Below are 15,077 nucleotides of genomic sequence, written 5' to 3'. Positions count from 1 at the left end.
GAAGGGGAACCTCCCTCTCTATCGACTCGTTCTCCATATATAAGAAAGAGAGCAACCCTAACAAAGGTAAGCCGCATTTTTCCTACACAATTTCTTGGGAAGATTTAGCACACACTCTAAAGCAGACTTTCACCATCAAAAGTTACTGTTTTCTTATTCTTTCTACACCATACCCATTTGCTCTCTATTTGAGATCTAACTTAAGCATCGAATTGCATTTGGTAGAGCATCATACTAGTATTAGATTTCTGTGGGTAAGCATCAGGACTTTGGTGAAGAAAATGTATCTGGCACCTACATGGACTTCACCCAAAAACCAACATCAACAATTGGCGTCATCTGATAACTCCTTAAAAGAGAGTTATTTTGATAGAATTCTAAGTTAAATTTAGCATAAATTTGAGGGTCCTGGTCATAATAACGTCACATCTAAATCCTTATTTTGTTATAACTATAGATGTTTTGGCTTAGTTCTTGCTGTATTTTGGCTTGAATTGCCAAAATTGTGGAATACCACATATAAAGAAGCGGCAACAATGCTAGGACACCCAATGTTAGAGCGTATTATTTCACATGAATTTATGGGTAGTGCAGTAACTGATTTTTACACGAATGTTACCAACGTCTGTATAGCTGATGTTTGTTGCCCCACATTTTAGGAGTGATTTAGAACCCTCATGTTACTCAACCACCGCAACAGATCCTAATGGAGAATACTGTCCAAAAACCAAAAAAAAACGAGAAAGTAGATATACCTTTTTTTGGCTAGATCTAATGGAGGAAATGAAAAGACCACTAGTTTTCAGAAGAATCTGGAGGTCTCACTTCTTATTCCTGCCGTTTTTATGAGAATGAGTGGTTTCATGCTTTTTCTTTTCTATTTTCCCCCACACGCATGAGTTGAATCCCATTTTCGAGAGATATTTGAAGCTGCAAACTGTGAACAATGGATGTTGTAGTATGATTTCATTAATGTTAAATGTAGTAGCGTATATTCTTTCATCTGTATGATTATGTTGGCCATCATTTTCTGTTTGTTAGCTCTTTTATGATTTGGTGAAATGTAAGAGATGCTTGTTTAGCTCTATTTTAGATTAGTCTACATTCTTTTGTTAGATTGTGAATGCTTACGAATAAGGTTCACCTAACCTTGCATATAGAGTCTAGCAAAGAAAGTTGTGAACAAGTCACTATTTGGGTGTTCCAGAAGGAAACCATGTTGGTTTGAGCATCAATTGGAAATCGGTGCTAGAGCATTCGTCGAGACCAGCAACTACAGTGCAGTAAATCTCCCCAGTTTCGATTTCCATTGTTACAAGTTTTCCTTTATGATCACTTTCTGGGTCCAACATTTCTTATTTCTAGTCCTTTAGATATTTCAAGTTTATTTTACTATTTGTTGCTCATTTCCTATTAATTTTAGTTAATATTCCTGAATATTAAAGTTTGTAAATATTAGTGTTCTTGAGTATTATCCAAAGTATTGAGCTCCATCCCTATGGATTATGACATTGTCTCATTGCTACAATTGATTTTTGGTCTACATTTGCACTTTATTTTCACGGAGTTGTGTGGAGGTAACAAGTTTTTTGTACCGTTGTCGGGGACTGTTGTTTTTCTTACTTTGAAATTTTTGCTTAAGAATACGACGCATAAAAAGCTTCGTCAACCACATTTTGGATTGTGTTATAGGTGAATGAACGAATTCCAAGAGCTAGAATATTTGCTTGATAACGATTGAGAGGACATTTCACAAAAGAAGACATGAGAACAAAAGATAGCAAGCTGAAGAAGAAAACATGAATTGACATCCAAATCTGCAACAACGGGATGTGGTAGTGGAAGAAGTAAATGAGGAAGATGCTGAGAAAGCAGTTCCAACACCTCCTCTAAATGTTGTTCTGTTAGTAATGATAGGGATAGAGAGATTAGAGTGTACGCAACTCCATAATTTTATGATTTTAATCCAGTTATCGTGGAGCCTGACATCAAAGCAAATAGATTTGAGCTGAAACATGTGATGTTCCAAATGCTTCAAACTTTGGAACAGTTTCATGGGCATGCATCTGAAGACCCCACATTTATTTGAGATTTTACATGGGGTGAACAATTCTTCCTAAATTTCCAACCACAATGTGAGGTTATTTCTTTTTTTCTTATTATTATTATTATTTTCTTTTTTCTCTCTCGCGATCTAATTTTTAAGGTTTGTTAATCTAGATCATCTTCCAAAATTTTTAGAACATTCAGTTGCCTGAAACATTGGTGAAAGGTAAATATACATATATGTCATTCAATCTTTCTTGGTCTTCCTTTTTTCTAAAATTTTCTCTCACTCCCAATTTTAAGGTTTTTTTTAATTAGTGTAAGTAGATCATGTTCAAATTTTTCATAGTAGTATTGTTGAGTAGCCTTGAACATTGGTGAGAGTTAAATATATATGTTATCGGGTAAAAGTTAGAATCAGGATGAATTTGAAACTTTGGAATTTATCCAACTTTAAATTGAACGTTGGATTATGATTCAAATTCAATTTTTGGATCAAATTCGAAAATATGAAATTTATCTAACCCAATTTAAAAGTTAGAATATAATTCAAATTTTAATTTGGGATGAATTTGAAAGTTTGATATTTATCCAACTTTAATGTTGGATTATTATTCAAATTCGAAAATATGAAATCCAACATTAATTTAAAAGTCATCAATGATTCTCCTTGAAGTTGTTAGGAATTATTGATGTTGTTCCAAAGTTCCCCGTTCTTAGATGGAGGGAAGTATTTAATCATGAACTTCTCATCTAAATCATTACATGAAGTGATGGACTCAGCTGGTAGTGAATCTAGCCATGCTCCCACGCTATCCCTCCAGGAATAAGGGAGTAACTTTAGTCTTGCTTCCTTATTACTCCTTCCAACTTAAATGAGTTTGCCACTTGCATGAAACACCGTAGGTGGTGATGGGGATCTTTTGATGAATGTCCATGAAATGGTCCTACGGTCTGAAGCATTTGAAACATAACTGACTTCAGCTCGAATATATCAACTTCGATATTAACATCAAGAATTACTGGGTTGAAGTCGTAGAATGCTAGAGCTGCATATGCTTTTATTTCCTGCTCCATGTCATATGTTATCAAAACACCATTCAAAGGAGGCGCTGTGACAGGTTGTCTAGCTATATCCCCTGGTATTCTCTTTACTCTCAACTCTGGCAGATTTAGTGGGTTTGGTGGATTATCCATTTCAGCTTTTTCTTTACGCTGGATTTTTAACTCAACCTGTCTTCTTCTAAAAGTTCGTTCAATTTTTGGGTCAAACGCTAAAACATAGTTATTCAAGAGCTACAACGAGTTCATTCTCCCTGAAGGTGGGGTTTAGTTCATGCTAAAAAGTATAAAACAGTAGGTAGAAGAGAAAAAAGGCCCATCAAATAAAGAAGCTTCAGCAATGGTATAAAGTCCCCTAGCTCAGTGATGAAGCAAGGTTTAGCTCCTCATTCGTCAGTTTCTTCCTTGAAATGAGTAAGGAATGTCTTTATTTTCGGTCCCAAAACTGATTCTTCAATTCTATCTCCATTTTTGTGGTCAGGCACTATTTTCCTTATATACCAGATCCTGATTTTTAGGGCATCACTTGGAAGCTGTACAGATTCGGTTAAAAAAAACTGGGGTAAAAAGTTACTGCGCAGTCACAGGAGCGAGAGCATCTAACAAGCTTCAACAGGCTACAACACATAAATTTTTCCCTGACTCTAGCAATTTCTACAATAGCCTTCATAGCTCCAGCTTAGCATCCTAATGCAAAATTCACCCAACTAATCAAATAATCAGCTCAACTTCAATCCAATCAAGGATATTAATGATTCTGAACAACTTAGGTATCTGCTTTACTAAATACTTCTCTTTTCTTGTAATTCACCAAGGACCTTACGTTTTCATACCAAAATTTGTCCAATTTATTCCACAAAATACTCTCTTATGGAGAGTTATCAATGCCCTTATGGTGATTTGGGTTTTCGTCCAAATTATCATCCCATGGATTTGTGGCCTAACTTAATTATGGGCCCAATTTTGTATGACTCGATTCGACCTATTAAATCCAATCCAAATGGCCCAATGAAAGACACTTGACATTATTTGGAAGTTGCCATTGTTTTATCTTTAATTTTAATTTAGGGATAATTTATAATTGACCCCAAATTTAACAAATATAGTTTTGCCAATAATGACATGGTCATTTATGATTGGCCTAAAATGTATGGTTCTACAGTCGAGGTACTTGCACCCATCAAGCACGTGGACCTAGTCAAACAAAGAAGCCGGAGTATTTGAGTCCATATAGGGAGAATTGAGTGCACAAGCAATGGAATCGAGCACTCTTGAATACCCATATAAAGGATAGCAAGCACACAGGACACCGACACCTTGTACCCAAACTACGATATGCCTCAAGGACTGTTGGGACTTTCTCTACCTTTAAAAGATAAGAGACATGTGCAAGCGTACATGGTAACAAATAATACTTGGGAGTAATCCAAGGTTGAATCCTCAGTGACTTGTACTTTCAAAATCAAGTAATGAAGCGAAATGACTAAAAAATGCAATTGTGGTTTATGAAGAAAAATGGTGAAAAATGGTGTTGTTTAGGGTTGCAATTATCAAGCAATTTTATAAAACACCACCTCTCTGCTTGTAACGCCCCGAGTCCCTCAGGTTAGTTAGTCTCGAATCGGGAGATTTTTCTTTTAATTTTCAAAGTGAATGTTAATTGAATTTATTTATATTTATCGGGCTCTAAAATCCAATTAAATTAATATTTACCGGATCCCATGTGGTGGGTCTTGTTTAGGAGGGGGGTAGATTTCTTATCTTTGGGCTTGGACTTATTGGGCCTCCTTTGGGTTATTTTGTTTTTAAAACAAAGGGAAAAAGAAAGAAAACAAAAACAAAACCCTAGCCCATTCCTTCTTTTCTCTTTTCTTCTTCTTCTTCTCCCTAGCCGGCCCTCCCCCCCCCCCCCCGTTCTTCTTCGTTTCCAATTCCCGCCGCCCCTCCCTTCGCTTTCCGGCAGCCCCTCCGACGCTCGACGCAGCACCGATGCTGCTAACCCCTCCGACCGGGACGTCGACTTGTAGCAGCGGCGGACGAAGGACCACGCGCGGCGGCCGACGACCGAAAATCAGCAGCAGGCGGCGCGATCTCGACGTTCCGGCACCTGCATCAGCGGCGACGCGTTTCCCCCGGCGTTGGCAACGGACCAGCGCAGCTCCTCTCTGCGGCGGTACACGGCGGCGGCCCAGATCTGCGGCGGCGCACGGTGAACGGGTGTACAGCGGCGAACCGGCGGCGGTCGGCTGCTACGATCAGACGGACAACGACTCCAGCGGCGAGATTTGTACGTTACAACAGCGTTTAGGACGTTTGGCGGCGACCCACATCCGTTCGAAGCTCGATTTAGGCTACCCACACCTTGGCAAGCTAGATCTAGGTGACCCACATCCATACGAAGTCGGTTTGGTGGTAATGTGTCATTCGAATCCTTTTAGAGTTGAATTTTTGAGGCCAAATAGGTTGTTTAATGTGTTATATTTTCTGTTTCGGTGTGCTTAGGTGTGGAGTCGGCGCAACATTTAAGGGCGCGGTTGTGTGTAAGTAGCACGGGGGCGGGTGCGTGCGTTGATGTTGGTTATTTGGTTGCCGATGTACTGTTTATGATGCTTAATATTGGTTCTGATACGTGGTTGTGCAGTGTAACTCTTGTTTATGTAGTTTTGTATGCCTGGTTAGTGTTGAATGTCCGTCGGTGATAATAGTGGGAATTTTGTATTGTTGAACTGCTGAGATCTGTTGTAGAATGATGTATGATTGTAGGGGAATGTTCGTTAAAGTGAATTTATTTTGGAAATGTTTGTTGTCTGAATTCGTATGAAGTGTTTGGCGTGTCTCATGAGTTTTTATTATATCTAGCAGTACTTATTGAATATGGACATTGGATATTAAGTGTTTGGATGAATTGTGTTGGGCTTCAATCGTTTGCAATTTGTTGACTATGCTCTGTTATGACTAAATTCACTGTGGCGCTGTTGATAAGATTTGGTATGTTGTGAAAGTATGTTTGGTTTATTGCTTTGCTATTAGAATGATGTTTATGTTGTGGAAGCATGCTGAAATGTGTTGGTGAGCTGTGAGGTGCATTGAAATCATACTAGTGGTGGTGTTGTTGATGGGCGTTGTGGTGGTTGGTGTTATTAGGGAGTTAGTACTGGAATCTTGGTTGGAGGCTAGAAACGATATGTGGAGTTTTGCAAATTATGAAGTGAATGGGTGAGTGTCAGGGCCTCGGGTATAAATGGTCGGGGGTCGATATGCCAATATTGGATAAAGATGAGTGTCGAGGCCTCGGGTATAAATGGTCGGGGGTCGATGCGAGGAGTCTTTCGAAAGGAGAACTATTGGGGCCTTGGGTATAAATGGTCAAGGGCCAATAGATTGTAAGACATCGAGGCCTCGGGTATAAATGGTCGAGGGTCGATGCACTAGTGTCGGGGCTCTGGGTATAAATGGTCAGGGGCCGACACTACCAAAAGGATGGTTTCGAAGAGCTCGAATAACTGAGGTGAACATAGTTGTATTTGAGGTGTTAGGGAGCCAGGTGGACGGTAATGGTTCTTATACAATTGTGGTTAGTATCGGGTCTTATAGCGCATGTTTATGGATGAATGTATAATGTATTAGTAGAGCATGTCTATGGTTGTTCACATACTGTAATGATCGAGCATGACGATGTATGTTTCCTTTATGGTTATGAGCATGATGTTTGTGTGTGCTTGGTGAGGGCTACTTACGGAGTATATTTTATATACTCATCCCCCCTCTACAATGATTGTTTTAGGTGAAGGACTCGTGGGTGACCATGGTGATGGGACGGAGGAGACCTGACGAGCGAGGACCATAGGCTGCTTAGCTTTCCTGTTTAGTTTAATTCATTGGTTAGGGCCTTATGTTGTGGCCAATAAACGGTTTATTTGCATTTGAATAATTGAGAGATTTTCCTTGTTGTTAGTTTTGCTTCGGGTTAGGTGCCTATTTGAGTTTTATTCCATTTGATTAGATTCATATAGATTGAATAATAAACTTGCCTCGTGAAGTGATTCACGAATGTTGTTGAATGTTATTCCATGAGATTGGTTTATCGTTAATTTGATGAGGATTGGAACTTGATTTTATAAGTTTATGTGCATAGAAAGTTGGCAGGATGTAGCCGGGGTTAAATTTGATTAGTTGGATAGTTAATGTGACCTAGTGGTGTGCAGAAAATTCTGGGTCGTTACACTGCTTCCTACCTTAGTTTTGATGGAAAATATGGAAGATATCCACTTCGGGGAAATTGCGCCAGCCACAATCGAGCTAAACTTGGGAATATGAGTATACTCTTTCACAAATAGCTTTTGGTTGCTGCAGAGCCTAGGGTAACCTACAATCATATTTCTATGTGTGATTACAATCATAGAGTGTATTTATCAACTCATTTGCATTTATGGGTCAGAGGGCCTATGTCTAGGACTGTGTTTTATGCGCTTATGTTTAAGTCACATCTCATATTGGTTTCCTATTATTTTACCTAACTCAATCTTTTTAGAGTTGGGCTTTGATGCATAGATCAATTTCTCAGTGGCCAAATGGAAAAAAGATGCAAAGAAAATTTTTTAGAAACTAACCCAAGATTGCGCTAGCCGCAATCTGCGCAAAGTCGCAATCTGGGCAAAATCCCGAGTATGTTGAAATTAAATCATTTTGATTAAGGCATTCTACAAATAGGTTGATAAATAAATTAGTGCATAATTAAAGGAAAGAAAATGCACGAAAACATAAGAGAAGTAATTTCCATTGAATTTAAATGAATAATAACAGCGTACAAGGAGTTCTAGCTTAACCTTCTTCTCTTTCGCACGTGAAGAAAATATAAACTCGCTTAAGAACTTTAACAGAATATAATAGATGAAGAATGAAAGTAAGAATCGTTGGTTTGGCCCTTCATCTCAAATTTATTAATACTTTGATGATAACAAACCTAATTTTGTTTGTTAACAATTTTAGTATTTTGAAGTGTTCACAGCGTAGAGCTCGAAACAATGATTCTAACGTCTTTTGAATTATTCAAATCGGAGCTCAAATGAAGAAGTTACAACAAAAATAAGTTGAAAGAAAAATACATGTAGAAAATGACGTAGCATGTAGATCATATATTTGGACCAAAAGAAAAGCGACATGTGGCATTTTGTATTGTTGAAAAGAAAAGAAAATATTAAGAAAAAAAGAAAACAAAAGTTACCCTTGAAAGATAACTTGAAAAGAAAACAAAAAGAAAAAGTCGAATCATGGCCTGACAACCCATTAAATGATAAAAAAAAAAGTGGTAGATGACGGTTAGAGAATGTTTATTTTATATTATTATTATTATTAGATTTCAAATTGAATCTCAACTTCTTTTCAATCCAATAGTCCAAATTGGTTTTGATTTCAAATCAATTTCAATCTCTTTTCGCTCCTATTTAAACAACTCTTTATTCCCAAAATCAAACAATTTCTACCCATTTTTCTCTCAAATTTCTAAATTGTTAATCTCTCCTCAATTTTTGGTTCTAAATTCTTGAGGGAGATTTTATTTGAGAGATATTTGTACTTCTAATTTTATTTTCTCTTAGCCATTTGAAGACATTATTTTGTAAGAATTTTTCTTACAAAATTTGTGATTCAAATTTGTATATCCACTATTTGAGAGAATTTGTAAGATTGTTCTACAATTTTCAATTCTTTGTAAAGGTTGTTTTTGAGCCCGGAAAAGAGCACTTGTAACGATTTGATCTTGAACCGTAAAAAGAATCGGGTTTGTTCTTGCTCCCGTAAAAAGAACTTTGTACCGGTTGGACTCTAAGTCGTGGAAAGAGTCAACTTCTTCAATTAACTACCCAAGAAGAGCTTGGGAGGTGGAGTAGGCCGATTGTTCCCGAACCAGTATACATTTTCCAATGTCACTTTCTCTAACCCTCTTCTATTTAATTTTTGCAATTAATTTTCTTTAATATAAATTGCATGAAATTAATTGCTAAAATTTGTTATTCATGTTTTATGTGCAATATTTACATTGCAATTAGTTTGGGTGGTAAAATTAATTAGAGTGTTTGTATTTCTAATTTATTGAATAATTTGTGTTAAAATTATTTATTTGTAAAAAGTTTACATAATTGTTTAAATTGGGTCCACCATATTAAAAAGTTTATAAATTGTGATTAAATCCTATTCATCCCTCTAGGGTTGTCATATCGATCCAACAAGAACTTGAATTAAAAGAGAAACAAGAAGTAGAAGTTTGAAAATACAAGAAATAACAACTAAAACATCTCTCTCATGAATTGTAAAGCAAAACCAAAGCTAAGAATGACTGAATTTAAGATGAAAAAGGGATGATGAAGTGATGAGGGAGAGGCTCCCTTATATAGGCCTTCAAAGAGGTTAAACTTCCAACAAATTTTTTTAGGAGGAAATGAGTTAAGATTCTTCAAACAACCTCTCCTTGACTTGGACTACACGAGTTTGCTTCATTTAAACATATTTGAAATGACTGCCTTACCATTCATTAAGTGAAACGCACGTTTTGAAGATGTTGACCACCAAAATTGTGCCAGACACAATTCCTGCAAAACAGAAAACTGTGATTTTCTTCCAACTTTGACCACGTTTTTCTTCCATTTTCTCGAAAGTACCATATATTGCAAATTATCCAAAATTTTCTATGCATATTCTACTTTAAGGATATGTAGACCTTTTTAGCTAATAATGATGGAAAAGGGTTCGTTTTTATAGTCAAATAGGCCTACCGAGTCATATTTCTGCAGCAAAAAGTCAACCCTAACACACCTCCAAACTTAGCCATTTGCTTGTCCTCAAGCAAAAACACAACAACAAATCCAAAACAATCAAGATGCTAGAAAGATGAATGAGCAACAATCCAAAGATTCCAAGTAACTGAATCATATTCGTCTGAGGAAGGATTCCACAAGTTAAACCTCCTAGCTTTAATCTCAAGCCAACATGTCATAAACCATTCTTGTTTTGAGAATAAAAATGATTCTAAATCCTCTTCTTTTCAAAAATACAAAACTTTTTTTGCAAAACCAAGGAATATGCACACTTTCGTTTTGATTCAAAAGTTTTACATCAAGAAGACACGAGGACCGACTACTAGTCCCAAACGTTTTCCACACACTAACATTGTCTTCCAACCACAACCACTAATATAAACGTTTTAGGTAGCAACCCGACATAAAATGACGTCCACAATGGATCTCACGAAGTCACCTTAATATGTAGGCTACTACCCTCCAAGATGGTAACGCCACCCATTAAAGTCAAATGAGTGTCTACAGTGGGACTCGCGAAAAAGTAAGTGAATTTTCTTGTCGCTCATGTTTTTTGACCACTCTTGTCTTTCTCTTACTGTTATTTTTCTTTTCTTTCCCTCACTCTTATTTTCTCTCAAAACTCTTTTTTCTGACTTGGTTTTTTCGTTATATTATACTCATTTTTCATTTTTTTTCTCGCATATGACTTTTTTTTTAATAAGGCTCTTTTTTTATTGCTTGCATTTTCTTTCTAACTCTTTTTTGAAATGTAAAAAACATGTTCTTTATAAAACAAAATGACACAAACTGTCCCCCCAACACTTAAAGGGAAAAAGTGTCCTTACTGGGGAAATAAATTTTGAGAGATACAAAATTTTTGTACAAAAATGACAAGGACTTCCAAAGCAATGAAAAAATTTAAGTTTTAAAATAAAAAGAAGCAGAACACATGTTTATAACCAAAACAAAAAGTTGAAAATGACTTGTGGCTTGATCATAAAACTAGAAAATCTAACTTATTCATCCCTTAAGTATCCTCATCGACATGATACAGAAACAAAGAATAAAGAAAGCGTTTCACTAAAACGATGAGCATGCTGAGAGTTTTAGAAAAGATGTTATCGAATAACCTAAGGACAAACTTGTAGCTAGAATAAGAAAGCATGCAAAGTTTTAACTTAAAGCAATATGGAGAAACAAAACTAATAACATTACATCACTAGCAGCATAGCATCCCACAAAAACTATCCTAAGACTAAAACTAACCTATACAAACTAACAAGTAAACTAAAAGCACAAAAACACACAAGGTCAAGATTCAACAATATCAAGTATTGAAGCAAAGAGAGATACTCCCCTAATCATCGTCATCCGAAGAATCATCGACGGTAGAAGTGGTGGTAGGTCGCGAAGAAAAAGGCAAATTGACTTTGAGCTCGTCGAGGAGAGGGTGCGCCATCACCATATAGCTCCTTAAGAAACTCACACGTCCTGTGTTGAGTAGCCAAGAGAAGATCATACTTGCGCCTCAACTCGTTTTACTGTTCTCTTGTAACCACACCTCGGGTCTCGGGATCCGCAACGGTAGTGGGAGAATCGTCCTCACAAACTATCGAGTATCCCCGAACTCTCCTTATGGATGTGGCCGACTTTTTGGGCATCACTACATCTTCAACATTAACTTCTACACCTGCTTTCAAACATAATTCTGTTATAAGTGTAGGAAAAACAATTGGACCTACCATTTCCTCAACGCACATGCGGACTCGTTCCTTATGAGTTCACTAAATTCGAACTCAATGCCCTTCATCAAAATATAGACCATCATCACCATGTTGCGCTTGATGGAGGCGTCATGCGAAGTAGGGATCAACCAGTTCTTCACCACGTTACTCCACACGGTGCGTTGTTCGTTGATATCAAGCGATTTTAATGTAAGCTTTCCTTGGCACGAGACGATCCATGTCTTGCGTGGCCTATATATGAGCCTACGTGCCTCCTCTACTTGTTCATTTGTTGGATGCACCAAAATCTCATTACCAAATTACCCCTTACTCTCACGGCATCTCCTTGGTTTGGGTGAATGGCAACGTAGAATTCTTTTACCAAAGCCTCTGACACACGTGTAGGTGGAGCAAACAAAGTCTCCCAACCATACTCCACAAGTTGTCGCTTGACATAATCAAGCATAGGTTCCTGTTCATCATCAAAGTCCTTCTCAACCAAGAGTCCACGGGTAGTAAATGGCTTTTTCACTTTGATCGTCACCCTTTTGGCTTTTGATGGTTGTTGTTGTTGTTGGTTTTTTGGCCCTTAATCTCAGTTAATTAATTTAATTAATTAATGTTTGATGATAACAAACACACTTAGTATTAATTGTTTTTGGTATGTAAGAATTATTGTTATAAAGCATAAATTTATTACGAGCTTCAATAATATTATATGATTTACTGATAATACATATTTTATTTAACAAAGAGTTTAAGTGTTTTGAAATGTCCATAGCGTAGACCTCGATACGCCGATTCCAACGGATTTTGAATTACTCAAATCGGAGCTCAAACGAAAAAATTATGGTCGAAAGAAGTTGAAAGGAAAAATAGCCAAACGGAGGTCGTGGCGGTTGAATTAACCAAGCAGACCAATGAAAAGTCGACATGTGACCTAATGTATTATTCAAAATTAAAAAATGAAGAGAAAAATAAATTGAAAAGAAAAGGAAGAAAATGTGTTAAAAAAAAACGAAATGAGAGAAAAGGAAATGAAACAAAAACAAGTTAATATATATATATATATATATTATGTTTATTTATATTTATTTATATATATATATTAGTTACCAACGGTAGCTTAGAAAGAAAGTGAAAAAAAAAAAGAAAAGAAAAAGTCGTTGGAAGAGTCGTTTAGAGAGGGTTTTTTTAATATTATATATATATTATTTTTTATTCCATTCAATCTCCCCCATTCATTCAAATTCATTTTCAATCCAAATGATCAAAATTGAATTCAATTTGAAACTAATCTCAAACCTCTTTTCCCTCTATTTAAACATCCTTCTTTACCCAAATTTTAATACCAATTCTCTCCAAATTTTCGCTCCAATTTCTATAGTGTTAATCTCTCTTCAAAGCTTCAATTTTTGTTCAAAATTTCTTGAGAGAGATTTGAGCTATTCAATTTTTATTTTCTCTTAGCCATTTGAGGGCTTTTATTTTGTAAGAATTTTGTAAGAATTTTTCTTACAAAATTTGTGAGTGAAAATTTGTAAATCCACTATTTTTAGAGAGTTTGTAAAGCTTGTTCTTCAAATTTCCAATTCTTTGTAAGGGTTGCTCTTAAGCTCGAAAAAGAGTATTTGTAACAGTTTGATCTTGAACCGAGGAAATGATAGGGTTCGTTCTTGCTCTCGTAAAGAACTTTGTACCGGTTGGACTTTAAGTCGTGGAAAGAGTCAGTTCTTCAATTGAACACCCAAGAGGAGCTTGGGAAGTGGAGTAGCCGGTTGTTACAGAACCACTATAAATTTCCGGTGTCATTTTCTCTAACCATTCTTTATTTAATTTTTGCAATTAATTTTCTTTCTTACAAATTGCATAAAATTAATTGTTCGAATTTGTTATTCATTTTTATGGTCAATATTTATATTTGAATTATTTGGGTGGTGAAATTAATTAAGTTGTTTGTATTTCTAATTTGTTGTTTAATTTTGTGTTAAAATCATTTATTCATAAAAATCTTACTTATTTATTTAAATTGGGTCCACCGTAGTAAAAAGTTTAAAAAGTTTTTATTAAACCCTATTCACCCCCTCTAGGGTTGTCATACGGATCCAACAATTGGTACCAGAGCAAGGTTTTGCTCTTCTACATAAATTATTTTTCAAATTTTATCTTGTTACTAAGTATCTTGTTAATCCTTTAAAATTTATTTGAAAAGCTTAATTGCTAGAGCTATGACAAGTTTAGATTTTCTTGAAAGTTATTGTATTGATAAACCTCCATTGGTTGCTAATAGAAAGTATGGTATTTGGAGACATCGTATGAAAACAATCTTGTTGTCTATTGATTTTGATATTTTGTATATTTGTGAAAATGATATATCTAAATTAAAATTAAGTGATGAAATGCTTTCTTTTAATTTTCAAGCCATAAATATCATATATTATGCTTCATATAAAAATATATGTGATAAAATTTCACATTTTATATATGCGTATGATATTTGAAATTTTCTTGATTATATGTATAATGTTGAAAATTTTCTTTGTACTACTAATGATTTATTTGATGTGGAGGAGAATTATAATTCTCAAAATCAAGAAAAATTCCATAAGGTGGAAAAAGAAAAATGTGATAGATTCTCCATGTGTTTAATGGCTCATTCGAACAACGGGAGCGACGATGTCGAAAGCGACGATGTCGAAAGCGATGAGAACGAGGTAAATCATAAACCTCCTACATATGAGGAACTGTTCGATGCCTTTGAGAATATGCAAAATGATCTTGAAAAAGTTAGCTCTAAATATGTTACACTATCAAAGAAGTATAAAACATTGTCTATTGAAAATAAATCTTTGATAGATGAAAATGGTTGTTTAAAAAATAGAGCTAATGGTGTGTTTTTTTCGGAAGACAGCTAATGGTGTGTTGTTGCATGAAAATGTTGATAATTTTTGTGATGAGAAAGTTGCATTTATTGATAAAATTAAATTTCTTGAAAATGAAAATAATGATCTCAAATCTTTAGCATGTGAATTAAAAGTTGAATTAAATGATTTGAGAAACAAAAATGAGAAAATTGAATCTCTTTCATTGGAATTAAAAGATAAAATTGCTAGTTTGAAAAATGAAATGAAGATTTTAAAAGCTAGTAATACATCTTTGGAGAAAGATAAAATTTCTTTTATTGGTAAAATTAAATTCCTTGAATGTGATATTCACGAGAAAAATGATCTTTTGCATGTGCTTAACGAAAAAGAATGGGTTGTTAGTAAAGAGCTTGATATTGCAAAAGATTCTATTAAAAAGTTGACAATATGTATTCAAAAATTAGATAAAATAATTGAAGTAGGCAAACCTTGTGGTGATAAGAGAGGTTTATGATATATTGATGAATGTTCTACACCTTCACGTTCAAAAACTACATTTGTTAAAGCATCACCTATCGTGCCTAATT

This window comes from Momordica charantia (assembly GCF_013281855.1).
Source record: "Momordica charantia cultivar OHB3-1 chromosome 10 unlocalized genomic scaffold, Mcharantia_2.0 BLBB01000010.1, whole genome shotgun sequence".
Taxonomy (NCBI): Eukaryota; Viridiplantae; Streptophyta; class Magnoliopsida; order Cucurbitales; family Cucurbitaceae; genus Momordica; species Momordica charantia.
Note: the sequence above shows the minus strand (reverse complement) of the source record.